The sequence below is a fragment of the Arvicanthis niloticus genome, chromosome 19, assembly GCF_011762505.2.
Source record: "Arvicanthis niloticus isolate mArvNil1 chromosome 19, mArvNil1.pat.X, whole genome shotgun sequence".
Classification (NCBI taxonomy): Eukaryota; Metazoa; Chordata; class Mammalia; order Rodentia; family Muridae; genus Arvicanthis; species Arvicanthis niloticus.
In genome coordinates this window covers 14754689-14782501 of record NC_047676.1, presented here as the reverse complement: position 1 = coordinate 14782501, position 27813 = coordinate 14754689, and positions in this window count along the sequence as shown.

Below are 27813 nucleotides of genomic sequence, written 5' to 3'. Positions count from 1 at the left end.
GAAGTTATCCCCAGCACACGTAGCTTGGCTCATAGGCTCATGCTGGCTCTGCTTCTCACCTGCTGCTGTCCATGATGTTTGCACCATGGTTTGGGCATCTCCAAAATGCTAGAGTCTCTACTGCAACTCTGCTTTACCATAACAAGTCGCCGTTCCTTGGATTCGGTACTGCCACATGTTGACACAATTCAACTTCTCCCAATGACCTTGTCAATCCTGGGGTTTTTACTCCTAGGGGCCAAACCTATACCAATGGCCTTTCCTAGCTTTTCACAGCACCAGGACTCAGCTTCATTGTATGATCATCTGTGTGCCTTTAAAATTGGTGCAACCTGGGAAACTTATACATTAACACATTTAGCTGCCAGCACAAGGTGTCTCTCAACCATAGATTCTGAGGAAACAGTTTCCAGATTATTCCTCAATGGACTGCTCACTTCTTAGTAATAATTGATTCTCAAGCCTCAGCCGATAAGCATCAACACTGTAATAAAAAAGTGATTTTCTTCAGTAGCAACCAGCTGCTCCTCAACTAAGGATGGGGGCTTTGTAGAGAAAGTTCTCCAATTTCTGATGCAGATTTATATCAAAGGCATCATTGAGCTACCTTATTTCTACCTTCTCCCCCCCCCCCCCCACACACACACACTTCGGGTTAATTCATAAGAATGGTAGACAAATACTCTAAATCTTTTGGTTATAAAATACTAGTCATATATCCATAGCTCACTCTAAATCAACAAAATGAATAGTTCAATGCTGTGCATACTTTCATCCACTTGATAAAGTTTCATTCCTTGTTTTTGTTACAATAGCCAATTTTCTCAGTAAGTAACCTAGAATCAGGTCCACATCTGCATACATGGGCAGAGAAGTAATAATGAGGCAGCAGAATTATCAGTGTACTTTTCCCTATCATGAGGACTGGATCTTTTCTAAAGGCAAAAATGAATTCTAGCTGATTAAAAATATTACATATATTTGATAGTATATTACATGCTAGTGCATTTAAATTTACAAATTTCTATCAGGAGTTTGAGCAGTGAAATAAATTTTATTCACTGGAATTTTAGATTTGGAGTTCCTGAATAGAATATACACCTTTCTTCACAAGGCAAGATTTCCGCTTGATAAATATACATTGTTTGATTAGAAAGCACCATACGAAACTCTTAATTCAGCATTTCCTAGGGATTCCAAGGGAGCATCTTCCTCTAAAATTTTAAATACCATCCAATATTCATCTGGAAGAATAAATATTTTAAAGCATTTCTTGTGATTTTGCATTTTGCAGACTGCCAATGTGAATTTCAGATCACCAAAGACTGGCAGAAGAGAAATGATCTAGGTCCTTGAATGCCTAACTTTGCTTCTCTATACTTCAAAATACAAGTGTTGTGTGGAAGATATGCTTCTTCTGAACTCAGGCCAGCAGGGAGCATGTCTGCCCTCAGCAGTCTGAGGCCAAGGCTGGTGCTGGTTTCTCCAAGGCTGAATTCCAATGAGGTACTTAGTCTGCATTCAGCCTTTGTTTCCAAAAGCTCAGAATTTTCATGCACTCATCCTTTCTTTTTTGCCCATCTGGTTTCCATGGAAATGCAGTCTTCTCAGGAAAAGAGAGCTGGAAGGAGCCCTGCACACAGGCAGCACACATTATTTTTGGAGTCAGTTGAGCTGTGAACATGTCCCCAAATGTCAGTATGAACGGGTCCTAAAAGCGAAGGCAGAGATATAGAAGGAAGCTGTAATAGTCAATTGTTTTCTCGAATTCACATCCAGAGATGTTACAGACCACCTGCCTAACATAAGATGTACAAGATGCATCTTGTTAAGCATTTATCTAGACAGACGGAGGGATACAAAATGAAGCAGCATTACAAACACTTTTGTCATTTCACTAAGTGCTTATTTAGTACGTTCTTAGGAAAGGTAGAACCATGGCTTTACTTACGGTTGTGTTTAAATAAAGCTATTGTGAGCTTCAAGTCTCTAAACAATCTGACGACCTCATTATGATTTTTTTCTCTAATTGGATTGATTTCTTTTCCTCACACAAGTGCACTTCTGGAATGTAATTTGAAAATAAGATACGAAAAAAATTTTTTAGAACGTTTGTCAAATATGTCATGCAGTGGAAACTCCATTCTGCATTTGTGTGTATTGTACATACCCTTGCAAATCAGTTAGATTGGTCCATCATTTTGACTGAATACTTTAAAAGATGGCATAAGAAAGGGAACAGCTTGCTTTAGCTTACAGTTTAAGAGGTCTCAAGTTACCTTAGGCTTGTGCCATGTCATGGCCGGTGGTGAGGCAGACAGTCATTGCAAAAATGGGTCATAGAGGGAAAGTACTTTATGGTACCCAGGAAACAGATAGCAGAGATGAGAGAGACACTCACTGTAAGACTTGGCATCCAAAATCATGACCCTAGTGTCGTGTTCACCAGGACCAGAAGGAAGAAATGTTCAGGTTCTTCCAGTGCACAGACACCTGCTTAAAGTTTGAATGTATCCATGGATAAACCCACTAACTAAACCAAATCTCCACAGATCTGGACTCTTTGCAACCCTCCTTTCCCCGCTCCTAGAAATGTGCTTCTCTAAACTAGTAATTCTCAGCCCAGTAAAGCTCAAAACCAAAAATAAAGGTCGCAGCCCGTTATTAAGGGAGACATTGTATGTTATATGAAATTATTTATAAGAAGTCGTTCCCTCATTTTGTCTCCTTCCTAATTTACTCATAAATCTTGAACACAGGATGGAAGCAGTAAGTGTCAAATAAAATGCAAATTCCTTGAAAATCCTGCCTCGTGTCCCTGAGTGTTGACACAGAACAAAGATAAGAACAACGCTGAGAAAGAAAACCTGCAGTTGTGACCCAAACAAAAGCAGCAATAAAAGTTAAAAGTGGATCTTACAAGCGCGATATAATTTTTTTCATCATATTTCATGGCTGACACAAATGAAGGAAGACACAAATAAACAAGAAGAAAGCAAAATAATGTTTCCAAGGGAAAGGAAAAGGGGAAAAAAATGTAGGAATTATGGGTTGAAAGCTCCACTTGGCCATGATAAATAATGAGGCAATAAAGTTGTACAAAGAGCCAATTTTGATTTCTTATCCTTTTAATATGACAATAAAAGGTTATGATGCAAAGAGCAGAGAACAACTCCCTGTTGCAGTCACAAAAAATAAATAAGACGATGTTGACAGCCACACCAAGCATGTGTGCTGAAGGAGCTGGACGAGCCCAAGCAGTGAGAAATTTAAGTTAAGAATAGTTTTCAGGTTAGTTTTAAATACTCTAATATAGAATAAGATAAAAATATTGATCAGTACATAATTACATTTTCATACATCACTGGAAACTAGTATATATATATACATATATAGTGTATTTAACATGCACAACATAATCTATGGATGTATTTGTTTAATGAAAGTATTTTCACACTCAAGAAAATGAACCTTCCTATCACATTCTATTTTTTTCTAGGTACATTTGGTGTGTGTGTGTGTGTGTGTGTGTGTGTGTGTGTGTGTATACGTTCTCTGTAAAAGCATCTAAAATTAGCTCAAGACAATACCTAATCAGGATATTGTTTATGCTGCACATTAGATCTCTGCATTTATTTGTCTAGCCAAACTGCAAGTTTGTAGCCTTCAATGTCTGGCCTCCTCCCTCTGAAGATTTACTACTATTTTACAGTGCTCCCACGACTTTAAATTTTTTTACATTCTATGGAACAAAACATATAGAAAAAGTAAAGTGGTAGTTCCCAGTGTCAAAGAATGAGTATTTATATACTAAAAAATGCAAACTTTCTGTTACATAGGAGGAAAAAAATTTTAAATATATGTTGCTCAACTAGGGAGTATACATCAAAACAGTATATATTTTTGAAACTATTGAGTGTAGATTTTGTGTTATCACAAAATGATAAATATGTGTGTGCATATTCATGTACTCTGGTTAGAATTAAATAGTGTATTCATATGTTGTGAAATTAGTTTACATTTTATACATGCAAATATGTTATTGATTACATTCAATATTTTACAGTGTGCTTATTTCTTTAAAGTGGAAAGATACACTTCAATACCCAGAAAAAAATGTGATGAAATACTCTTTATAACTGAAGCCCTGAGCACAAATATGACAGTTTATGAAAGAATACAAAATTGATAAGAAAGAAGAACTGGGTAATTCATGATACCCATTGTGATGAATAGATAGTGGTGGTTGTCAACTTGACTATGGAAGGCACACCTATAAGAGATTTTTCTTTAACTTAAAGTAGAAAGATCCACTTTAAATATGGACCTTAAGATGGGAAGATACATTCCTTTAATCTGGACCACATCCTCTACTGGAAGCCTATATAAGAATATGGAAGAAGAAAGCTTTTGCTTTTTTGCCTGCTTGCTTGTAACTCTATTCCTTTCCTAACAATTCAAGGCATATATATATATATATATATATATATATATATATATATATATATGAATTGGCATATACCCAACTGAGAATGAAAATGCAGAGAAATAATGCACATTGTATGATAGAACTATATCATACAATAATGCACACTGTAGGATAAACCTATGTCATATAATATGACTGTTCAAAGAAAGATATAAATGGTTAAAGGGAAATCATGGAGATTGACAGAGAAGTGAGGACAAAGCCCATTTACAGATTTAAATACTGACTCTCCTAATATGCCAACTGCTCAATCATCCACTGCCCGAAGCTCATTGACATATTTTAACATCACCTGCTCTTAGGTATTCAGCAAAAACCATCTCGACTGTCAAAATACAGGAATGTCAAGGTCAGATAACAAGCAGAACTGAGAATTTGTGATAAAAATACATATAGCTCTGTAGGTTCTGGTGAGATGACGTTATTTTACAAGAAAGATAACATTATCTGCCATTATCATCTGAGACTAAGCTTGATTTTCCAAATCTACATCTTACATTTTGTTTTCATCTCATTGAGTCAGAGGACCTGTGTGTGTGTGTGTGTGTGTGTGTGTGTGTGTGTGTGTGTGTACATGTATGTATGTGTGTGCATATATAAACACACACATATATGTGTGTATGTATGTGTGTTTGTGTGTCTTTTGTATATGTATGTGTGTGTTTGTGTGTGTATGTGTATATGTGTGTATGTATGTATGTATGTATGTATGTAGTATATATGTATTGTCCTAGCCAGTATTGTATTTCTATGATATGATAATAAGAAGAAAGAATGAAATTTTGGTTTGCTTACCATTTTAGAGGTTTAGTACATTTTCATTATTGGAGAGCAATGGTGGCATGCAGATAGACATGGAGCTGGAGAAGTATGTAAGAATTCCTCATGTGCACCCACAGGCAACCGGAAGCTAGAAGAAATTCTGGGCTTAGGAAGGGTGAAACCTCAAACTGACCCTCAGTGACACACTTCCAGGCCACAGCTCCTAATTCTTTCAAATAGTGCTACTGTGAGTAAAGACCTATTTAAATCCATGAACCTATGAGGAACATTCTTATTGCAACCACTGTATGCATGTACTTGTGTATGTATGTATATATGCATGTATGTATATCCCTAAATTCATAACCCTAACTATAACTTGTTCAGTCTATATAATGTTACTTGTATGTATGTTTTCATTGCTGACCACTGGACAATCAATTTGTGTACTCTTCCCTTGGTCAGACCTTCTCTCTCATTCCCACCTTTCTTTAGATGACTATGATTCTTGGTGCAGAGTAGAGGGTTCATGTGTCTTTTTCTCATCCAGTTAAGCATGCTAATTGATATTGTCCTTGTTTAGGTCATATTTGAGTAGTCATATAGGTGAGACTTTGATTGTGCTGGACCAGCAAATTGCTCTTCAGTAACAGGGCTGAAACAGAAGATCAAGAGATCAGATATAATGAAGATAAAATACAAAGAAGATAAGCAAGTTTAGGATCTGGTGGTCTTACACAAGCTATGTCTTACACCAAGCAAATTTTCTAAAAAGTAGAGTTATATCCAGAGATGAAATGAAACAGAGTCAGCAGAAACTCTCATACAATGGGACTAACTCAGAACTAAGCTAATCAAACATTGTTGCTTAAGGTGAACACAGGGTGTCAAAAGAGCATTAAAAACCAAACACATTACAATGGTGGGACTGATACATGTAGCCCTCTACAGTAGGAAGAGTGGGGTTCTCATGATTTAAAGTTATACTTTTCCAAGGCTGTGGATCCAGGCTATTACTGGCTCTGCCAAGCATATTCATGGTCTTAGATAAGGAGTTTTGTTCTTTCACTGTACAGACGTCAAGACCAATAAGGTTCAGGGATTTAGATAATAGATAATTTCTGTCTTCACACATTATGGGTTTAGGAAAAGCCTCTATTTATCAGTGTAGCCTTCAACATCTGAGGTTACTAAGAGACACAGTCTCACAGCAAACTCCTTGATCCTGTGTCTCACAATCTTTTGCAGTGTTTCCAGAGCCTTAAGTATGGAAATGTTTTATAAATGATATCCATTGGGAGAAGGCTCCACAGCTCTGAAATCTGATTGGTTGTAATTCTCTATAATGGTCTCTGTGGCAAAAAAAAAAAAAAAAAAAAAATTCGATTCCTCGATGAAGACTACACTTATCCGTGGGTATAAAGACATGTATCTTTTCAAGATCCTAGTGCTAAAGACTGCATAATATTTGGATGTTATTTTTCATTTTATTTTCACTTATTTAGACTGGGGTGACTCTTGAACAGAAAGAACATTTGGTTTGGGTACTATGACAGGTCTAGAGTACAAAGCAGAGTAATCAGAGAACATAGCAAAAAAAATAAAAAATAAAGAGAAGTCTCTGTATCCCTTCCAACTTATCTCCCAGAGTGCATCTGGTAAAGAAGATATCAGAAATTCATAAATAATAGACATGTACTTTGCAAGCTTACCTCAAGGAAATTTATTCTTGATACTTCAAACTAGTAGGTCAGAAGCATGTTGGGGGCCCTTACTTTTCTATGCCTCTGTTTTATTACTATAAATATAGAAAAAAATTCACTAATCCCATCAGATTTGTTAGTACTCTTTTAAAAAACAAAATTATTTTATTTAAAACTTTTAGCTTTTAAACTTAAGTTTTGAAATCAATTTGCCTGAGTTTACTTGTCCCTAAAAATTATTTATTTATTTATTTATTTATTTATTTATTTATTTTTATAATTCTTTATTTCACACACACCTTTGGGGAATACATCATATACAAGGTAGAAGTGTTACTTATGGGGAGCCGACAGAAGGCGGTTATCATCCTTGCAGCCATCTTGAGCCATATACCCTGATAAGAGACTTTATTACAATAGCCTGCAACAGCTGAGCACACTCTGATAACATCTTGTTTTAGATACCCAGGATTTTCCCTTGGGTGTGTGAGACTTAAAGGTGTGTGACTTAAAGGCGTGACTTAGAGATCAGATTTAGAGACAAGGCCTAAGGGCATGACTTAAAGGTGTGACTTAGAGGCATGGCTTAGAAGTGAGACATTTAAAAGGCAAGAGGCAGACAGAAGAGTTTAGTACAATTTGGAACTAGGAATTAGACAGTACAACTTGGAGTTAGTTAGTTATTAGGCACTTGGAAGATTATTAGGCATTAGGCACTTAGCACTTGGAAGAAGTAACTTGGAACTTGGAGGCACTAGGGACTAGGAACTAGAGACTAGGAACTCAAGACTCAGGAACTTGGAGAGAAGAAGAGAGACTGAAGAATAAACGGGATTGAATCACACTCTGTCTGGTCTCCATTCTTCGAGTCCATCCTCACTCTCTCTCTTGCTGAACCCTGGCCCTTGGACTGGAGCAGCTTGGGGCAGTGTGTGCTAACAAGTTAGTCCCCAAGGCTTTTGGCAGTGCGGGTTCCAACATTTGGCAGAGTGGTCCAAAACATTTTGGCCCCCAAACGTGGGGCAGAGCGGCAACACTTTTGGCTCCCAACGTTGGACAGCTCGGCTCTCAACAGTTACTCATTCAAGTTTTTCCAGAAGAGACATAGCATTCAGCTCTTTCCAGAACCTGCTCTAATCTTTTCTTAAAAAGGGTTATGAAATCGGTCTAAGATAACTACTGTCATCTAAAGTGTCATCTAAAGCTTGACTGGCCAAAGAATCTGGCTCTCAGAGGGTCATGGTTGTCCCTGGTGAGAGCAATTTTGAGGACTGAGTTGAACAGTCCTCAAAATTTATTTATTCACCTTACATCCAGATCGTTGCCCCTGCCTTCAGTCCTCTCCTCACACAGTCCCTCCCTCATCTCTCCCCTTCTCCTATGAGAGGATGAAGAACCCCATGGATATACCTACACCCTGACAGATCAAGTCTCTTCAGGGCTAGGTGCATACTCTAACTGAGACCAGGTAAGGTATCCCAGTTGGGAGAACAGATTCCACAGCTCTAAGGACAGCCCCTGCTCCAGTTGTTGGGGAACCCACATGAAGACTGAGCTGCACATCTGCAAATATGCATGTTCAGGGGGGCCTAGGTCCCTCTAGTGTGTGCTCTTTGGTTGCTGGTTAAATCTATAAGAACCACCAAAGGTCAAGATAGTTGACAGTGTAGGTCTTCCTGTGGAGTTCCTACCAGCTTTGTGGCCTACAATCCTTCTCCCAGTTCTTCTGTAAGAGTTTCTAAACTCTGTCTAATATGTTGCTGTGGGTCTTTGCATCTGTTTCAGTCAACTGCTAGGTGGAGCCTCTCAGAGGATAGTTATGCTAGGTTCCTGTCTGCAAGCATAACAGACTATCATTAATAGAGTCAGGAATTGGTGCTTGCCCATGGGATGAGTCTCAAGTTGAGTCCGTTAGTGTTTGACCATTCCCTCAGTCTCTGCTCCATCTTTATCCCTGCATTTCTGTAAAATTTTGGGTGGAAATTTTTGTGGATTGATTGGTGTCTTTATTTCTCCACTGGGCATCCTGCCTGGCTACAGGAGACGGCCTCTTCAGGTTCCATATACCCACTGCTATGAGTCTCAGCTAAGGTTGTCCCCATAGACACCTGGGAGCCTTCCCTGTCCCAGGTCTCTGGCCCATTCTATAGATGCTTCCAACTTTACACTCCAGCCAGCTGCAGATTTCCATTCATTCTCCTTTGGATCTCTCTTCTTTCTCTCTCTCTCCACCTCATCCTAACACTCACCCAATTCTCCCCCATATCCATTCTGTTTCCTCCCTCCATCTGCCTTCTTTGTCTCTTATATTTTCCATTTTAAGTTCTCACTTGAAACTTCCTTCTTGTTTAGCTTCTTTGTTTCTGTGGAGTTTACTGTGGATATTCTGTACTTTATGGCTAATATCTACTTATAAGTGAGTATATACCATGCATGACTCTTTGGTTCTAGGTTACTTCACTCAGGATGATATTTTCTAGTTCCCTCCATTTGTCTGCAAAATTCATACTATTTTTGTTTTTAAGAGTTGAATAGTATTTCATTGTGTAAATGAATCACATTTTTTCTATACAGTCTTTGGTTGAGATACATATGGGTTGTTGACAATTTCTGTCTATTAAGAATAAACTGCCAAAAACATAGTGGAGTACATGTCCTTGTGGTATGGTAGAGCATCTTTTGGGTATATGGCCAGGACCCGTACAACTAGGTCTTCAGGTAGAACTGTTTCTAGTTTTCTGAGAAACTGCAGATTGATTTCCAGAGTGGTTGTACAAGTTTGTCCTCCCACCAGCAGTGGAGAAATGTTCTCTTCATCCCACATCCTCACTAGCATGTGCTGTCTCTTGAGATTTTGACCTTAGCCACTGATCTGTATAAGATGAAATTTCACAGTTATGAATTTGTATTTTCTCAATGACTAAGGAAATTAACATATTCTTATCTTCACCTTAGAAATATGAAGTCTTAGTCAATCTTGTTCATGGGAGATCAAGTACACTATTGAACCTCCAGTTAAATATCTCTAGATCATACATATCAGATATTTACCTAGGTTTAGAAAATATTGGTAAAAGCAACAAACATAAAGAACACACATTTATTGGGATGAGATATTTTCATGTAAGAGCAATATCACTTACGTGAAGCAGTAACTGGATTCCAGGTCTTTATTACCTTAATCACTCCTTAAATCTCTCTTGGTTCTCAGAGTTATTCATTATGACTGAAAAACAAATATCATAGCTGAGAAACTCATCTAACCACAGTGATTCCCAAGTAGGACTGTAATTATCCCTTGCATGTTGACTAAATATTTGGGTTTGTGAAATCAGAACTAGCTTTCAAACTATTTTGTTCATACTCATAAATAAATTGAAACAGAAATAAAAATTGAAGAATTTGGAGAATGATAGCTGTGAACATAAATAATGATTATTGTTTTAAATAGATATAGGAGATAAAACAAGTGCCTTAAGAAATATTTTAGGAAGCAGGGCATGGTGACTTAGGACCTACCTTGGATGCCAGCATTTGGGAAGCAGAGGCAGAATCTCAGAATCTCTGAGTTTGATCCCAAACTGGTCTACAGAGCCTGTTTCAGGAGAGCATAGAGAAACCCTGTCTTGGAAAAGAAAGAAAGAAAGAAAGAAAGAAAGAAAGAAAGAAAGAAAGAAAGAAAGAAAGAAAGAAAGAAAGGAAGGAAGGAAGGAAGGAAGGAAGGAAGGAAATATTATTTTAGGGAAGTTATGTATTAGAAAACATTTAGCCAACTTGTTTATACTCCCAACACTGGGGTAAAAAGTGACACTGAAGACATTACAAAGAATACTTTCTACATGAAGCATGCAAATATCAGGTGAGAAGACTCAGTCACTCTGTTTGCCTACTTGTATGTGAATACATGTTTTGATCATATCAAAGAGAGGTAACAAGAGCCGGGCAGTGGTAGTGCATGCCTTTAATCCCAGCACTTGGGAGGCAGAGGCAGGCGGATTTCTGAGTTCGAGGCCAGCCTGGTCTACAGAGTGAGTTCCAGGACAGCCAGGACTACACAGAGAAACCGTCTCAAAAAACCAAAAAAAAAACAAAACAAAAAAAAAACAAACAAAAAAAAAACAAAACAAAAAAAAAAAACACAACAACAACAACAAAAACCCCACAGAAGTCAGAAGAAAGAAAGAAAAAAAAAGACGTAACAAAATTATTCTTTGGAGAAAAGAATGCACTTATACATTCTGAATGTAGAATACAACTCAAATATATTAGAGTTATATACAAGGTGTATCCACTTCCATATCTTTCCCAGCTGTACCTCAAACTCTGTTCCCAAGACTTTCTACTAATTTCTACAGCTTGCCATTACCTTCTAATATTCAAGTGTCAGCACTTCAGCTGCAGCTTCCTGACTCTGAGATTGACACGTCCATTCACCACCTCTCCGATAACATGCTTGGAAACACATTAAAATATGGATCCCTAAATGGTAGTTTTCATATCAATATTTCTTACAATTTTTTCACATAGGGTGACAAAGATTATCATATCGAAGTGTGTACTTTTAACTGTTGTTTAAATATGCATAAGTAGGTAACTCCATCTTTGTTTTTCACCATTAATATGCCCATTCCTAAAATGAACATTTATTTAGTCTTAGAAGTTTCTAAAAAACAAATAATAATAGTGATGATAAAATATCTAAGAATTCTAAATCCATTCTGGAGTTCGTGCTTTCCCTTAAATGCCACTTTAAAAACCCATCCTTGTTTTGTTTTACATTATTGTCGTTGTGATTGGAGTGTTGTGTGTGTGTGTGTGCATGTGTGTAATATTTGATGTGTGAATATGCATGTGCAATGGAGTACAGGTAAAAATCATAGGGCAACTTTTGTGGATCCAGCTCTTCCCTTTCACTGTTGTGTGGAATCTGAGGCTCACTCAGATCATGAGGCTTGTGCGGGACATACTTTATGTTCTGAGTCATCTTGTCAGCCAATTCTCTTTCTTACTCCTACAACATAAGCTGTCAGCCCCTCCTTTCATTTTTCCCTATTACTTTATAAAATATAAACAAATTATTACACAGAAATGGATAAACTTCTACATTGTTCCTCAGTAGGTCTTCTGACACAATAATATTTACTACTAGGATTCTGATCATTTCCACAACGAGTGTTGGTATTTATGAAGCATTAATTTCCACATGCTTCTTCAACAAATTCACACAAAATTCTGCTTCAAAGAATATCAGTACATAAACATATTAATACATAAACATACTTTTATCCATCATTCATCATGGTGAGCCTCAGAAATCTAACCAAGAAATAGGTTTTGTATACCCTGCTCTGTGTGGTGTTTCTGCCTAGCATCATGTTTAAAGTTCACACAACACACACATCACACAGAAAGAGAGGGGGGAGTAGGGAAGGAGGGAGGGATGGAGGGAGAGAGACAGACAGAGAGAGAGAGAGAAAGAGAGAGAGAGAGAGAGAGAGAGAGAGAGAGAGAGAGAGAGAGAGAGAGAGAGAGAGAAGTCTTGCAAGGAATTATGTGATAGAAAAGCAAATTCCTTGGTTCCATTTGTGATTTCTGGAGTTAGAAATGCTTTTGTTAGTTTATAGGCTCCCTGTTTATGAGAGAAAAGGTTCTCCTTTGAATCTACTGTCATATCAAAAGGGACTTATTCTAAGAACAATATCTCACTTTGCAAGTGAATAAACATAGAAAACATTAAACTGCTAATGTATGGTATAGGTTAACTGAAGCCCTGGTCTCCTTATTTCTACCACAGATCTTTTTCCTATAATGCAACAACACTAGTGTTCATACTCAAAGTCAGAAAAGGTGAAATTGGATGAGAGAGAAAGGAGAAGAGGGGAAGAAATAGAGAAAGTGGATATGGTGATCCAGCCTTATAGTTCCAGCCTTTAGCAGGATCACAAGCCCTACCTGGGCTAATACAGAGCATGTTCAAGGCTAGCCTAGTCAACTGACACCCTTTTTCAAACTAAACATAAGAAAATGTCTGGGGTGTGTCACTCACTGATGTGTGGAATAATGTAGAATGTTTACATAGCAACCATAAGACATGATGTTTTTGTCCCAGTCCTACAACAACCACGTACATAATACAAAGGATAAACATAAAGAAAATGTCACTCTCTGTTCATTGTCATTGCTGAAATTATGATTGGTTGTGTATTCTGTTCCATATCTTGCCTGGTAATAGCTAGTCACTTAATCTCATTTCTCGGATATTCTTCCTATAATAATTGCAATCTATCTTTGCACACGAAGTTCTTTAGTTTCACTTTTAACCAGCAAGTTGAGAATTTTCTTTTCCAGTTCGTTTTGATAAGCTGGTGAGGAACACATACATTCTCTCAGGTTCATTTTTGTTCCGTCTTTCAGTTTACTTGCCTGTGAAATTGACGTGTCTGAGAATGAGGCTGAGCAAATGCTCCGCCTATGAGGAATGATCACTGAGAGACATGGCCAGTGCTGAGACACGAGTTCCAATGAGCAAGGCCCATGCAGTTCTGGAGAGTGAGTAAAAAGAGATGCATCAGCCAAACATCTGGGCCCCAACAAGACACTGAGCTAATCCAGGTTATCCACCAGTCCTCTTGCAAAATGAACTGAGATAGATAGATAGATAGATAGATAGATAGATAGATAGATAGATAGATAGATAGATAGAGATATACATATATACATGTATGTATATATATGTATATATATAAACATATATACATATATACATGTATGTACATATATGTGTGTGTATAAACACACACATATACATAAAGTACTTTCATAAACTTTAATATCTTGAAATTGTTAGTATGGTGTTCAAACTAATTAGCCAATTTGGCTGGACATTAGAAATCCTAGATATTTGACCAACCATTATAGCTGTGTTTGGAAGAGACTTTCTGGATGCTCTGAATCAGATTATATATAAAAGAAATTGTCATACCTAGTATAGGTAATCTTTATCGCACTAAGTGAAGGGCTAGCTAGAACAAAGAGGATAAATAGAATAGAGCTCCTTCTGACAACTATTTCAGCCAGACATTTTGTCTCCTACCTTCAACTTATATTGAAGCTGATTAACTTCTCAATCCTCTGCTAGAGAAGTCCGCAATTTTAATTGACAGGCGATATCTATAGTCCATGTCACTGATTCTTTGATTCCTTTTCTTTCAGCTGTTGAACTGGGAATCTTAACATACACTTTGTTGAAAAAAAAATAAGTATTAATAAACATTGTATCAACTCTTTAATGATTACAAATCCCAGGTATAAGCAGAACAGGAGGAGCATAGCAAATTAAATGCAGTAATGAGACTCAGAAACTTGGGCTTGTAGTCATTTTCAGAGATATGACTTCTATTTTGGAAGCCCCTGCTTCTTTTGCAATGTGGCAGATAAAATATGTATCTTCTTTTCTTGGGCTATGTTACATTATACTAAGAGAAGAAAATCTACCTCAAATCTTTTTGTTATCCTAGGAAAGATTTACTTTGTCTGATCCAAAGTCCTGTCTAGATTAGGAACTATTACATGGGTTCAGACTTTCCTCTTTCAGTGTGACGACCAAGCAGATAGAGAGCACAACACAGCAGTTGCGATGTCTAAATTTAGCGAGATCAATGCAGTGGAGAAAGTGACAGCATATCAAAAGCTACGATGAAGTGATTCAGACGCAAAATATGACACACCACTTATTTATAACCCATAGCTAGTGTGAGATTGATGGTCTTCCTCATAAGTCAGCCTGCAAAGATAACCTCACAACTCACCCTGAGCAAGAGGATAAGGAGGCGTGCATGAGCAGCAGAGGCCTGTTCATGCATAACCATCATGTTGAGGACGGATGGGCATTTCCATCATCCACCTCAGATAGCACGTGCAAACTGCCAATATCATAACAATGGTTTTTCATATATGATGAAGTATCAAAATTTTAATGGAGGAAGAGCAAAATGATTCCCAGTGCTACACACTCCTGAGTGTGGCGGCTTACTTTTAAAATCAATGTTAGTATATCTTGTTTTGCCAATCTGCCATTGAAACATTTTGATATAATGGCATTTCGTCTACAATCTGTATTTTAGGAATCCTTTTTATTTCACAAAAGCAAAATTATCCCATCAGTAGTAAAACCTGTGCACATCTATAATCGGACTTGTATTTTGTCACACAATTCTAGGGTTTTTTTTTTTTTTTCTTTTTTCTTTTGGCATTCCAAAATTTACAAGTGATTAAATAAATTTCAACTAAAATATAATTATCTATGTCCATTATGCAATCTGTCTGTCTCGCCCTCCCTCTCTCCCTCCCTCCGTGTGTGTGTGTGTGTGTGTGTGTGTGTGTGTGTGTGTGTGTGTGTTTTTGTATTGGGATGAAAGCTTAAACTCCGATTTTGGTCATCTTAACACAAAAATTAAAAAATAACAATATGTCAAATATTCTTATTGCTTCAAACAAATTCTGTCAGGAAGCACCAGAAGAAAGTTGATGGTACTTCTACAAAGCCTCCCTGAAGTAGAAAGAAGATGTGGAATTCTAACAAATAGCAGAAATGCCTATGACTCACCAACACAGCAGATCAGCGATGGCAGACAGACAAAAACCAAGGAATTTACACCATCTTCCACTGTGCTAGAATCATCTATCTATAACAAAGAATTTTACATTCAGATTCTTGATCCAAGAATGAAAATCATTCTACACATGTCACCTTCATGTTTACCATTTTAAGCATAACATAAAAGAAAAGTAAAGAATTTCTGTATATTTAAAGGTCCAGTCTAAGAAAAAAAGTGTGACTGAATTCCTCTTTGTCTATAAACATTATTAAAATAAACCAAGCACTTTAGTTACTCTTTAACCTAAGCACACAATACTAATAAATGCTATGTATTGTTAGTTCCAGGCTTCATTCAACTATAAAGTGTTTATGGATTCTAAAGGTGTGAATTTTTAACACAGAAGAACATTTCATTAAATAAAAGTATATTATAATCAAGAAGAATTGCATTTGCATGGATACAATATTTTAAAATCAATCTTTTTCTCCTGATGTAAATGTTAATGTCCATTAATCAATACCCTGTAAAGTATTGAAGTTCTCTAGTAAATTACATACAAATCAGAGACAACACAAAGTTATTTGATGGCCTCTGTATTGATTAGTAGTTATCAGGGCTGTACTTTGAACAAATACAATCAACGACTTTGTATGAAATACTAAAGAAGTCTGAATATTGGTCAAGACCATGAGTCTAAAAAAGTTCAACATTTAGCCACGAGATGGCAGCATCACCTAAAACATAGCAAACATGAAAATTCATCAGTTCCCTAACACTGCTAAAGTCTATTACTGATGAAAATTTAAAAATGGCTTCCCTAGTAAGGGCTTAAGGAGAACTTGTCAGTAGGTATCACTTCACAGTTTGAAGTGAAACCATAATTTAAGGAACAAATCCCCTGAACAGAATTTTTTTTCCCAAGTTCCTCTTCCTTAAATAAAGGAGACACAAGAAAGTGAAAGCAAGTTTTGCACCATGGCTACACCACACATTTGTAGCCACTCACACAAGCATAATCCATAGGGAAACATCAGTGTGGCCTGAGAGACTCCACATCACAAACTTTAAAAGCCATTAATGACACAAACTGAACGGTCCTTTGTCTGTTTCTGAACTTTTCAATCACAGGGGTTGGGGTCCAAGGGTATGTGCGAGATCTTCTGGGACAAGACTTATGATCTAGACCATACTATTAACAGCGCCGAGGAATTAAGGTTGCAGTTGAAATAAAACTCTCTCTCGTGTTTTATTTCAGGAAAAGTAGATATGGTCCTAAACCACAGAACAAGATAATCCAGGTCAAATGGAAAGAGAGAGGGGGAAAGGGAAGACAAAACATTAACTGAGAATTTTTAGACCAAGTCACGGCAGCAGCGTGGGCCACTGCTCAGAAGAGGACTTCCCAACCCCTGGGAGCTTCCAGCAAGTGTAAGGAGGGAGGAAGGCCAGGCCCAGTATGGAATGGGGTGAGCATGACAGGATCTTTGAAAGTGTTAGAAGGCCCAATACAGATTCCGTTCTTCTGGGTGTCTGCCCATGTCAGTGAAATGGTCCAGCCGATAAGGGGAAAGCAACAACCCACTGTATCTTCTTCCTCCCTCTTCCCAAGCTAATCTTCATTCTCTCTACAGAGAAATGTTTCAAATTCACAGCACACCGCGGGGTCCCTTTAGCTTCAGCCTCCTTGAACTCCACTTGCAGGGAATCCAGCCTCTACCTGCACAGTTTGTACACGGTAAACACGCATACGTTCAGGTAAAATACTCATAGACATAAAATAGTTTATTTAAAGATGATCCAATCCCTCCCTAACTGTAGCACTCAGAAGAGTTGATCTCGCACCCCACCTGGGCAGCAGAGTAGAGCTGACCCTAGTGGTTGTGATTTGGATAAGCTGGCCTCTGAGTGAGTGGGTGTGGCAGAGATGTCCCCTGCCTGGGGTAAGTGGACGAAGTGGTCCTGAGGGTGTGTGGGTGGGAGAGTTCCTCACCTGGGCAGCACAATGAGCCAGCCCTGAAGTCATGGAAGTGAGAGAATTGGTCCTGCACCTTGGTTGGGCAAAGCAAGAGATCTATGTAGCCCGGGTGGTGTGGGCGCAGGAGCGCTGACCAAGTCAACTACTCTCCCTGGCCCAGATCCAGGGCTCTGAGTTGGACCACTACGACATCTACCTCATCTCTGAACACCTGGAGTGTGTGCAAAGGCTGATCCTGCAGATCCAAAGCTGCAAGAATCTCTATAACAAAGGGCAACAAGATATCTGAGAGGAGTCCCAGTGTAGCAGAAGCCAGACACTTCAAACCAGACCAATGACTCATTGCAATGAACGTTTGCAAATAAAGCTGATTGGGCAAAAGGGTATATACTGTGTGACACACCCTAGCACAGTGCACTTCCACAGTGAGTTTTGTTTGTTTGTTTGTTTGTTTTATTTTTAAATTTTTAAATTATTATTTATTTTTAAACTTTTTTTTGGTGATGCTTTGTGACTTTCACATCAAACACCCCGATCCCACTCGTCTCCCCAGCCCTCCAGATCTGACCTTGCTTTGCAACTTCATTCCCCTGGAGAAAACAAAACAAACAACAAACAACAAACAACAAAAAATTAATCTTGTCCTGGAAGCCGTGGTATGTCACAGTGGATACATAAAAAAGCAAAAAAGCTCTTGGGTGTTTTTTTTTTTTTCTTCTTCTTCTTTAAGGTGACCATCAGTATTGAGCTGCCAGTAAGATGTACTAGTACAGTAGCAGCACGAATGTTATGGGAATAATTAATGATTTTTGATTGGATTTGAGGCCCACTCTATAAGATGGAATCCATCTCAGACTCTGCTAAAGTAGTCAAGAACCACAGATTAGATAGGTCATAAGCCCTGAGGGAAAGCCTTTTACTATTATACACCAGATGAACATAACATGTGTCATAATGACATATTGCGATACCCATAGATTAGTAACGTTGTCAACTGTCATCAGAAAAGCTTCTTCTTGCGGCTTATGTTAATCAACATAGAGAGCAAGCTGGACAATGTTCAGAGAGTGAGAGGCTCGGGAGCACCTGTCCTTAAATAGGATGTCTCCTTTCAAGGCTCATGGATGGAAGCAGAAACAGAGGCCTAAAGATTGTAAGAGCCAGTGCTAGCGAGTAACTCTAAGGAAGCAGCATCTTCCAGATACAATAGGACTGATACTGATGTGAACTGGCAGAGACTGTAACAGCATGCACAGATCCTGCATAGGTTCCACGTCTAACAAAGAAGCTCTTTGCAATGGATGTCATCTGGGAGAGGAAAAAGTATTGCTTTTCCCAGTGGAACATCACTGGGCATATCACCCTTTAGGGCAGGCCTCATGCCACACAAATAGATTGTGTGTTCTTTATGCGATTTTCTGTTTGTTTGCTTGTGTTTGTTTTGCTTTCGCTTGTTTTGGGGTGTCTTGTTTGTCTTGATTTTCTTTATAGGAAAGAAAAAACATTAAATTGAATGGGTAGTGAAGCTGAAAGAATCTGGGAGAAGTTAAAGAAAGTCAAAGAAGCAAATAGGATCAAAATACATTGTAAGAAGTTGAACAAAAATTAAAATAAATAAATACACAAGCCTGCAGGTCAGAGCTTAGACATATACACAGTGGGGAGCAGGGCTGACACCCTGGCACTCAGCATACCTTACCTCTTCTCTCAGTTGCTGCTTGCCTATCCTCAGCAAAATCCATCTATTTGTAGTTGCTTTATGAGAAATCTCTAGAATTTACCTCTCCCCCTCGTCCACTTGACCTCATCTTTATGTTGAAAGTCTTAGCTCAAAAATCATTTTCCCTCCCCTCATTGTCTCTCTGTGACAACCTTCCCAACTCAGCCCAGTCACCAGCCCTGCTAAGACACTAAGTATCTCCACACTTCATACCCTACCTTTGATACCCAGTGTAACCACCAAGATCAGCACCTCTCTTGCCTGTTGTGTGTCTTCAATAAAGCTGTAAGTTATTCAAGAGATGGGTATGATGTGGCTTTGGCAGCCGTCACTACAGAACTGTTAAATGAGAGTGTTTTATGAGAAGAGCAGAGGCTTTCTTTCCTGAAGCATCTTTTTTTTCTAGTACACAGCAAAATAATTCGCAAGTACATCAGCATTCTCAGGGGACCAAGAGTTCAAACTAAACTGTGTGACTCCAAGATCATTGTTCTGTAAGTATTTTCATTTATTTGGATTTTGCTTGTTACCATTATTTACAAATATGGATACGAGATGATGCATTATGAGGTAGGTAAGCTTTTCTGTGCAAATTAGTGGGTCAAATAAACTTGCCAAAGTGACAAGTACTGCACTAGAAACCTGCACTGTGATAACAAAAAGCGAAGCATTATATGAGATGACCAAAGTGGAAAGACACTCAGCTGGCTTATGTCAAAGCTTCAATTTCACTCCACCCAGACCATATTACTTATGGAAGCAGAGAGTCATGCAACGTGAATTGAAAATGTCCTTTATCTATGACATCTGGATGTTTCCTGTGAATGAAAGTAGCTGGAAACGTCTACCACGTTTGAAAACTAAAACTATAAATCCACTTTTAATGAAAATAACCATTTCTAGGGGGGAAATGACATAAAGCACCAATTGGGTTTGAGAAAACAGAACAAGTAAAACAGACTGTGAAAGTGTCCCTCTCCACTTCTCTCCAGTGGCATGTGCTGGTTTTGTGCTGTGAGTTACAACTGAGTCTGGATTACGTTGACTTTGGAGTGACAGATTATTTTCATGTTTAGAGTTATGATGCTATGGTGGCTTTTTGGTACAATATCCCCCGGTTGTCATGAATGTTTGCTCACTGGGCAAGGAGCACCCCAAGTGTTATATGCAAGCAGGATCAGCGTCACCTTGCAGGATGTACCACAGGCACAGACCTGCTTCAGAACTAACTCAAATTACACTGATGGCTGTTGGTGGCATTTCGTCCTAAAATATCTATACTCTCAGGGATTGTTAAAATGTAAAAGAGTGAGTTCGTGTGTGCAACTGACCCAGCTGATCCCCCAAAATGCCTTCTCCAGTTGCTATCAACCACCTCTGGCTCTCGCAGTTTCTCTGCCTCCTTGTTTGCTATAATCCCTGAGCCTTACAGGGAGAGTGTGATATAGATGTTCCACTGGGGAATGAACACTACGTCTCTTAACTGTGACCACTTGTGGGTCTCTGCGTTAAGGAATATCTACTGAAGAAAGAAACTTCTCTAATAAGAGTTGAGAGACTTATGATCGAGAATACACAAGCTTAAGGCTGACAAAATCCCAGCATGGTGAGGAACCTTAGGCATGAGGTCCCACCCCTAACTAAGGACCTGTTGACAATTAGTGACTGGTGTAAGAAGGGCAGATAATTTTCATAACAGCGTGGACTTTTTATAGCCCACTCTGCTCCAGTAGAAGGCCACACATCCAAGAGCATATGGGCAACAAATTGGACTTGATTTATTTTGTCTTTTTTTTTGTTTTGTTTTGTTTAGTTTTTAAGAAAGAGGACAGAAGTTTGGGTAAGTAGATTAAAGGAAGAGAGGGTGGATCTCAGAGGAGTTGTGGGAAGACAGGAAAATATGATCAAAAGACATTGAACAAAGGTTCTCAAAGAACAAATAAAAACTTTGAGAAAAATAAAGTTAATGTGCTTCACAGAGTAACAGAATGCTATCTTCTATAACTCTGGGTGCACAGTTGAATTCTGAATAGAATGTCTGTTTTTATTTTTTTCAGAACAGCATGCACATATCTCTGAAAGGACAGAGTGTTCTGATCTAATAGACACTTTTCACATTCCTTAGAGAGACACAGAACCTGGGAGGCAAACGAAGCTCCTGTAATTCCCAGCCAGTCTAGAGGAAGGAATGCCTCCGAGCTCGCTCGCTGGATTATTAGTGGCCCGATTCTGATCATTTCTACTGCCTAAACCAAAAAATAGTTTTCCCCTTAAAACACGGGAACAGCATGGAAAGGGAGCTAGCCAAAATATAAGGAGAGGGTTTCTGAATGTCATCTTTAGGCATGACACGGCCACTAACCTTGTGAACTTCTGGCAGTGTCGTTACCTGCACTGGGCCTGCACATGACTGACACTGCCAGTAGGAGCTGTGGATGGGAAGAAGACTCATGAGTCCTCATTTCTGCCACTGAAATACTGGCTACTCACAGACTCTGGGAGACAAGTAATCACCCACCACCGTCTTTGGTTGATACCCACAGCTGAGCCCATTGGCATCCAGTTGATGCCATCCAGTTCTAAACCCAAGGTCAGACAGATGGGCCTGGTTAAACTGTGAGTGTTAAAAGAAAAAGGAAGGAGGGAGGAAGAAGAAAGGAGAAGAAGAAAAGGAAAATACAAAAAGAAAGAAAGGAAAGAAGGAAGAAAAAAGGGAGAAAAAATTAAAAACACAAATATGGAGAAGAGACTTGTGGAGAGGAGGAGGTTAACTGGGTAGGATGAAATAGGAAGAGGGTGGGAGAGAGAATAATCAGACCAGCATTATAATGTATTGTATACATGCATAAAATTGTTACAGAACAAATTTAGTTAATAAAAATACCTTGAAAAATAAATCAATTAAATTGTCTCTGATACAGATCAAATAAATGGCTTCTCTTTCTTTATATTATATGTCAGTGACGATCCACACATATTCCACCTTACTTTTCTCCAATGTTTGCCCACAGGTCAGTTAAGTGGTTTCTGGAAGACCTTGACCTTAAATCCAGTTCACAGATAGAGCAGAAAGAGTGGAGGTATCCCACGTGCACAAAACTGGTCTTTCTGTTTTATCTTGTCCTCACATGGCCTTCAGAAATGGCCAGTGTGAAACTTAATTTCAAATGCCCACTGACTGTACTTTTTCAATTATACCTCTACCTAGAATAAGGAAAATGGGCTTTGTTTTCGATTGTTGATTTTAATCCCATTTCTGATTCCTTATTTTACTGGATCATTAAACCCTCTTCATTTTGAAAAGATTCTTAAACATGTAAGAACATGAGTGAAACTTGAAGCAGAGAACAATTTCAATGTGGATAACAAATCCCCTGACAGAATTTGAATAATCTTATAATAAGCTCATTTTGCTTTTAAATATATATATATATACATAGATATATATATGTATGTATATATATATATATATATATATATATATATATATATACATACATATATATATCAGGTAGATTCATCCTTTGTGTCAGGAACTGTGTATTAACAGAGATTTGCAAACCTTGATACCATCCGTACAGACAGAAATCTACAAAAATAAACAGAAAAAGAAAACAACCCTGCTGCTACCGTTTTGGAACTTCCTCCTTCCAGATCAAGGAGAAAATGTTTTTGTTTTTCACATCCTCCAGTCTGTGCTCTGTGATATCAGCCACATATAAAATTCCTGAGACACCTGAGGTGAGAATAACTTCTAACGCACTTTTTATGTGACTGGAATTGCTTTACAGTAATTAAAATGCTTTTGTTATACATTTTAAAATCGTTTATTTGCAATACTTTCCACACTCAGAGATTTCCCCTTGGGCTTAGGACTACACACTGGAGCCCAATGGGCTCAGCTGTGGGTCTACAACAGAGTGATGACTCCTCCTTTCCCAGAATCTCAGTGGCATGTCTTGTGTCTGTGTGCACAGCAGGGGGCAGGCATGGTCTGTGTCAACTCCTCATTTGGAGTGATTTTTTAAAAAAAGAATTTAAAAGAACTTGCTCCTCTCCTCTCCTCTCCTCTCCTCTCCTCTCCTCTCCTCTCCTCTCCTCTCCTCTCCTCTCCTCTCCTCTCCTCTCTTCTCCTCTTCTCTTCTCTCCTCTTCTCCTTCTTCTTTATCAGAGAAAGTATTTGCAGAACCTTTGGCTATCAGTGTACTATATGCACAAAATCTGAGATCATTCCTCAAAGTAACCTTCTGATAATCAGACACAATGGAACTGCTGGTCCAGTCTCTTCCTTCTCAAAGGATCCAATCACTCTATGCAGTTTTAAGTTAGATTTTAAAAGTTTGAAACTGGTACAACACCTAGTGTTTGTGTACTTTTATCTCTGTATCCAGATATGAAAAATTCATCATAAATACTAATATATTATTAACGCTTTAACCTATTTCATAGAAATCATTTACTATGGCAATGGTATATAAATCAATTCATCCATCTTGAGTTTTACTGTTAACCCCTATGTCAAAATAGTTTTTTTTTTTTCTAAATCATATGACTGACTCATGCAAACAGAATTTTAAAGTTTATACCAATGGTTAACTACTTTTCTTAGCTAACACAATGGAATGTACCAGTAACTACACATTAGTTCACTTGTCTCATTCGTCAAGTTTTCCAATGAAATAGTTATTTCCTTAATAACTGGTTTGCCCGTGAGCACAAAAATTTAAAAAGGTCCTCATAAATTTGTGAGACACAAAATTTCTCAATGTTTCGTATAAATGTGCACCGAGCTGTTCTATGACTCATGGATTTCCACTGATGCATTTGTGCATCTGTGTTCATGCAATGTATGTCTGTGCTGGTGCACGTGGAATCTGATTAGAGTTGGCAGTGTAGTATACAGACTATGATATCCTAGTAAGGTTATGATGATTCACTGCTAGGCTGGAAAGTGGAACACATGTATAGATGCTCTACTCCTTTGTTTATATACATATATTGCTCACAGGCCCTGGTAGCATTTCTCTCATGAAAGACCGAGATATTACAGCTCACTGTGGGGATCCAAAGCACAGTGACAATTAGAAAATGCTACTTCTTTACTTATCAACATTTAAAACACTAAAGACAGTTCTCCACAAAAACAGGAAGAAAAGGGAACACAGTCAAGATGGAAAGTTAAGATTGGCTATATCAGAAAAACAATCAGTTCTTTTCATTCCAGCTTTTCTAGAGTTAGGCTAATGGTCCTTTGTCCTGCATAGAAGCCAAAGTGCAAGAGCTGTCTGTTCCATAGGAGGTACTCTGTACATCATGAAAAAATGGCTAAGGCAAAGCTATCATAACACGGAGAACAGGTTCCATTCCAATGCCAAGTGCTGGGTCCTGGCTTGTGTCAACTGTTATATCATTCAATGGTTCGGGTGATCATTTAAATGATATATTCTAGGTAGACGTTATATGTAGTCCTATACAGTTGAAGAACTCACTAACATTAACTTCATGAGGTACATAAGGAGAACAAGGTAAAAACAGAACATTATCAGGAATCTCACTCAAACGTTACAGCTGACTGCTTGGAACAATGTCCGTACCATGACCTTACATCACAGTGGGTTTAAGTTGGTCAAAACTATTAAAATTTGGTATCTCTTTGAATTTAATCATGAAAATGTTTACATTAAAATATGTATGTGCATATAATAAATATTTAGAAACTAAAAAATAAATAATACATGAACACATAAGTACACACAGAGACACAGATGTCAATGAAGGCTCTTTCCATCAATATTGTCAAAAGAAAAATAATGTCACATTTTTATTGTCCAATATTGTTAAGTTTTTACTAAAAGGCAGATTAATATTATGGTATAGGTTAACTCTCAGTTTTCTGATTATTGGCAGGCATTCTCAAGTAAAGCTTAAGAACTTGTGAAGCATGTCTTATCCTATTTAAAAAATAAAATTGGAACTTTAAATCTCAATACCTATATGATGAGTTGATTACTGAGCCACAATCCAGAAAATTCATACTCTTTGTTTTTAAAGATTTTTTAAATTATGTGTACATGTAGCTGAGAATATTTTTGGATGTTATTTTAGTGTTCACAAAGGTCAGAAGAAGGCATTATTTCTCCTGGAGTTACAGGAAGCTGTCAGCTGCCCTGTAGATCGTGGGCACCAAACCCTGGCCTGTGACAGAGCATGCAAGCTTGGAACCACTGTACCCAGTTCCCTTTGCTTTCTCTAAACCAAATGTCATTCAACATTATGGAGGGTACTTGTAAACTTACCATAGCAATTTATCTCAGATATAATCACATTGATTTTTCACAAATATTATATGAATTCATTGTTTATAAATCTGTTACCATAGTTATAGTAGTACTTTATTTTTGTTTATGGTGTTGCATTTTTAGGTAACATAAAATATCCTCCTTTGAAATAACTCTGGATAAGTTTTGTCAGCATTCATATTCCCAGAGATATCATTCAACATGAGGATGAATGATTTATTTTTAAAGGCAAATAAATAGCAATCTCCAGTAGTTACAGAAGATGCCAGAAAATTAGGACAGATTACTAATTCAATCAGAAACCACTCCAAATAGTATGTGCATATCTTTTTACTAATAAAACAAAATTATCACTTTATGCAAATGGTAATAGTGCTTGTGTCTCACATTAATGTTTTTCCCCAACAACATTACCATCTGAATACCATTTAAATAAGTGATTATTCCACTGGTTCCAAATCTCCAGTTAGCTCTCTTTTTTGTTTTGTGGATAGAAAAGAACTTCAAAGCTTTAGATCTTTTCAATCCAGTACACAACAATGTCATCTCAGGTCAATGGTAATGGTATTTTTATTATAGTTGATACTTTGGTATCTCTCCTAATGCAGTGTTTGAAAATTAAAACAAATAATTCTTTGCAGAAGGACATAACTCACTGTGTGCAATTATTTCTCCCTACAGTGGAACTGCTTCTGGGAACAGACTGTCCTGTGATTCTGGAGGATTGATAAACTGAGCATCCGGGTACTCAACAAAAGAGAAAACAAATGAAATTGCCCAAGAACAACTCAATGAGTTGTTTCCTGTGGTTAGCATTGAACAGATGAGAATACTGGGTTTCTAACACTGCATCACACTGTCCTAATGAGACTCAAAACCAAAGATCTGGTCTATGAAATAATAGAAAATTCAAAGGAATATTGAGGCTTATAACTTACAGACCAATATAAATTCTGTTTCATTTTTGATGTTCCCTTTCAGTTTATTTCTCTTTCTAGAAACTCCCACTCAAGCCTATTCAGTGCTACATGTTTCTGGCATGACCGAGATCTTGTAGAGCTATGATTTAAAAAAGCCATCTGTAATCAGTCAGAAGATTAAAAAAAATTTCAAAAATGATAATATTAAATATTTTCCTGGAAGAAATAGAACTTCTTTCAGTAAAATATCTTTTCTTTTCTAAAACACTACCCCTGAGTTTTAAAGAACATGTTTTGGGCTATTTAAAAAAAAAAACTGTTCTCTCAAAATTACATTCTTATAAAAAGTGGTATGATTTATGCCATTCTCCCACTGTAAAAAACCATATATGGTAATAAAAATAAATATCTCTGAATATTGCAATTAAAGTTTCAGCCCTTAGATTACAGATCCTCCCTTCCTTCATGACAAGAGAGGAGATGAATTTTATGATCTAGGTAAAAATGTTTTTTAATTAGCCAACCAAACCAAACAAACTGATGTACAGCTTTGGTCTGTGCCTGAGTGAGAACCTTCATCTGCTGTCAGACTTTTGGAGATTCACATGGATAAGAATAAAAGATTTTGTTTAAAAATCTGAAGTCAATGCTAAAAATATGCACTTATATTAGTAGATAAATATTTAAGATATAAATTATCTTGCACTTAAAACTAAATAATATGAAAGACAGCAAAGGTGGCATGTTCTCTCATGGAAGAAAATTTCACCTCCTTGGCAATGATACAGAGGTGAAGAAGAGTAATCAGGGACTTTTACTTGTTAAGAGATGGTAGATGATAGATATGTAGATAGATAGATAGATAGATAGATAGATAGATAGATAGATAGATAGATAGATGGATAGATGATGGGTGGATGCATGAATGGATTGATGGACGGATGAACAGACAATGGCCAAATTTGATACTCAGTTGAAGAACTGGACATAGGGGCTCTATGGTCAGACAACTTACAAAATCAATAATTTCTTAGAAAAAAAATTTAAAGAATACATGGAGGCAGTGGTGGTGGAGAAGAACCCTCATAACTCTTGGGATGTTGATTATTTTAACAAGTCTTACTACAACGCTTTGAACAAAATCAACTTAAAGAAGGAAGGTTTCTTTGGGCTTATGGCTATGGAATATATTCCACTGTAGTTAAGAGGTCATAGTAGTGGGACTGGTGGCTTGTGGCATTGTCTTCAGTCAGGAATCAGACAGAGATGAATACTTAGTACACATTCTGTTTTCTTTCCTTCTTTTATTCCATCTGAGACCCAAACCCAAGGGCTATTCCTCCTG